Source organism: Coregonus lavaretus (assembly GCF_964263955.1).
Source record: "Coregonus lavaretus genome assembly, chromosome: 31".
In the NCBI taxonomy this organism is placed as follows: Eukaryota; Metazoa; Chordata; class Actinopteri; order Salmoniformes; family Salmonidae; genus Coregonus; species Coregonus lavaretus.
Genome location: NC_140018.1, coordinates 12,211,663 through 12,215,317, shown reverse-complemented (window position 1 = coordinate 12,215,317; position 3,655 = coordinate 12,211,663).

Below are 3,655 nucleotides of genomic sequence, written 5' to 3'. Positions count from 1 at the left end.
ACATTCTCTCTCTCTCTCTCTCTCTCTCTCTCTCTCTCTCTCTCTCTCTCTCTCTCTCTCTCTCTCTATGTCTCTCTCTCTCTCTATGTCTCTCTCTCTCTCTCTCTTTCTTTCTCTCTTTCTCTCTCTCTCTCTATGTCTCTCTCTCTCTCTTTCTTTCTCTCTTTCTCTCTCTCTCTCTCTCCATATTTGGTCAAAATCATGAGGTAATTCAAGGGATAACAGGTTTAATCGAACAGCTAATCCAAGATGGCGCCTGGGAAAACAGAGAAGGATTTAGCTGTGTTCAGCAGAGTAGAAAGGAATGTTCTGTAGGTCAGCACAATGTCCTTTAGCTGCCTCAGGGTTAAAGAACCAGGAACTGTAAATACTGGAACCTGTTAACACATATGGAGATACTTGCTTCAGCTGGGTTTCATTCCAAAACATTGTCCCCTTCCCTATGGCCTCACTCCCCTATTCAGTCAGAAAAATTCAGACAAAAGGACCCTTGGGCAATGAATCCAATAAAATGAACTTCAATCAACTATACACAGGTTGTTTGTATTTCAATGCAAAAAGGTTGTCCCCTTCCCCCTGCCTTCGTTCATTCACCTTCACAAGTCTGATTTCTCTGGATAGGTAGCAGAAATATGGCGGAATTAAATGTTTGGAACCAGTTGCGTATTTGAAAGCCACTCCATCTGAGCTGTTGTGTCAACAAGCGGAGTGGAGCGGTACGGTCGGGTGTTGCCGAAATACAATTTGGGCGGGGCGAGTCTTTTATTTTTTGTCAATAACCCAGTGAGCAGATGAAGAGATGACCAGAGAACCACTGTTAATTCACCCAGCTGGTTATACAAGAGTTGTACTGCTGCCACGTTATGCAACTTTAGGATGGGTGAACGAACAGAGCAGGGTTAACCAGGGCCTGCAACACCCCTCTGTGTGAAGCTGCCGCACAGGAGTTATGAGTTTACGAGTGTGTTTCGTTTGTGTGTGTGTGTGTGTGTGTGTGTGTGTGCCATGTATGTGTGTGTGCCGTGTGCGTGCACTGTGTGTGTTCTATGTGAAGGCGTATCCGGAGGGATCAAACCTAAACCACAGGATATTTCTGACTTTGGGGGCAGGGAAGGAGAGAGGGAAGAGGGAGGAAAAGAATGAGACAGAAAATAGGGTTAGTCTGGGGCTGCTGTGGAAAGGGAGGGAGAGAGCTAGTAAGGGAAGAAGGAAAAGAGAGATGAACGAGAAAGGTAAGGAGAGAGAAAGGGGGAGGAAGGGGGAGGAAGGGGGGAGAGGCAAGACAGAAAAGGGAGAGAGCGAGATGAAGAGGGTCAGTATGGGATGATGTGGGGAATTTAAAAGAGATGGAGAGGTAAAGAAAGGGTGAGTCTAGAGGGAAGGAGAGAGAGATGTAGAGAGATAGAGGGAGGAGGTTGAGTTGAGAGAGAGAGAGAGTCTATGTTGAGCAGCTGGCCAGCCTCCAGAATTCTGGTCTCTAACCAACCATGAAATTCCTGCTGCCGCCATGAAACCAACGCCAGGAGAAAGCCTCACGCCCAGCAATGGGGGAGGGTGTGTGTGTGTTTGACCTTAGAGTCCCAAGTGGAGGAGGCCGGGAGACAGACGAATGATGGGAGAGAGGGAGAAGACACAAGGGCGGAAGGAAGGAAGGAAGGAAGGAAGGAAGGAAGGAAGGAAGGAAGGAAGGAAGGAAGGAAGGAAGGAAGGAAGGAAGGAAGGAAGGAAGGAAGGAAGGAAGGAAGGAAGGAAGGAAGGAAGGAAGGAAGGAAGGAAGGAAGGAAGGAAGGAAGGAAGGAAGGAAGGAAGGGGGATGAACGTATGGATGTAGGTATAGGAAAGGAGAGATAGTTGTGAAGTTTCGACTCTCTAGGAATGTGCTGATGGTTGTGTCCCACTCAGATAGTAGAACTGCATGCTGGGAAAGAGTGAGGAGTTGAAACCACTTGCTGCTGTGTTTATACTAAACCAGGAAACACTTGCTATCTGTCAACAACTGCGAGAGGACTTCATGAGAAAAAGGAACATGATGGACCCAAGTGCCAATTTTTTATTGTATCCCTAGCCCCTACCTCTAGGCATCTGGATAAAACTTCAATAATTGGATAGTCCTTCAATCATTTTGACATTTCATTGGCAGTTACCTTAAAAACTATATATAGAAAGGAGTTGACATAATCCATCTACACATATCGTCAATTACAATGTCCATGTATTTCTGTCACAACATAATGTCATAACCACACAGAATGTCTCCTCTGACCTGCCACACATTCTCAATGGTTAAGGTGGTTGGTATTTCATGCACTGACAAAGGTGCTATTTCTGAGCAGCACATACACTAGGTGTCTGTCTCTCCTGAGGTGCTAAGAGCTGTATACAGTTACACTATAGAGCCACACAAGGACAGCTCAAGGAGAGAATGAGGGAGGAGAGCACTGTGACTCGGAGGCCATTCTGAAAGTAAATTCACCATTGAATGCCATTCTATCTTTTCATCAATGAAATGAAAGTTCAGTCGAGAAAAACATCGCTTTTCCGAAGGCTATAGAAACTATTTATAGAGGGATGGATAGAGATTGTGCTCCTAGCTTTATCAGTGTGTTCTTTATCAGTGTGCGGTTGTTTGTCACAAAGCACTCAGGGGAATGAAAGGCCAGATCTGGAATAACCCTGACTGTTTGTCTATTCATATTTATTAATGTCCCCCCCCCCCCCACCCCCCCTACATGTCACTCTCCAAACCAACTTTATCTGCACTCAAAGTTTGAACTAAATAGAAGTTGCAGTATATTGCAAAATCTCATTGAATGCTGTATGTCAATTGCTCCCGACTGCTTTGTGTTTCTTGCAAAAAACAAAAAGAGAAGAAGAAAAATAGAAGAAACATTCTCCTACAGTCCAACCTCTGAATCATTGGGTTTATACATCCTGATTGTAGGCCTACTTAGTGAGTTGCAGCTATATTGTGGACAGCACAGGAGACTGGAGGGAGGAGCTATAGGAGGACGGGCTCATTGTAATAGCTGGAATAGAACTTTTGGTACGGAGATATGTTTGATACCGTTCCATTGATTCCATTCCAGCCATTACAATAAGCCCATCCTCCTATAGCTCCTCCCATCAGCCTCCACTGCTGGACAGCCTGTCTGTGGTTTGGAACCCAGCCACTAAAGAAAGAAGGGAAAAAAGGGAAGGAGTGAAAGTGAGACGGTAAGAGAAGCTACCAGTGACAGGTCCGGACAGCATGTGTGTGTGTGTCTGTACGTGCGTACATGTGTCCGTGTATGTGTGTGCGTATGTGTGTGACAGATCTGGAATGGCCTGTGGGTATCCTGGCAGTGTTAAGGCGTATCAGGGAGTTAGGGCCTTAGCCTTGACAGAGCTACATAAACACAGTGTATTGTCAGTGACTCTCCTGGCTCCAGTTCCATGGCTTACATACTGTAATTATGGGTAGAGATTCATTGACAAAAACACCTACAAACCTCCCCCACATCTCCACAAGCTAAACAAAGACGGAATATCTCAAGGACAAGACAGGGGGGCTTAAATGAAGAACAACAACAGTGAATATAGCATTTATAAGTCTGCCAAGTTCCGCATTTAAAGTGTTACACAGAAATACTATTTGCACAGAATTACTGCAGGCTAT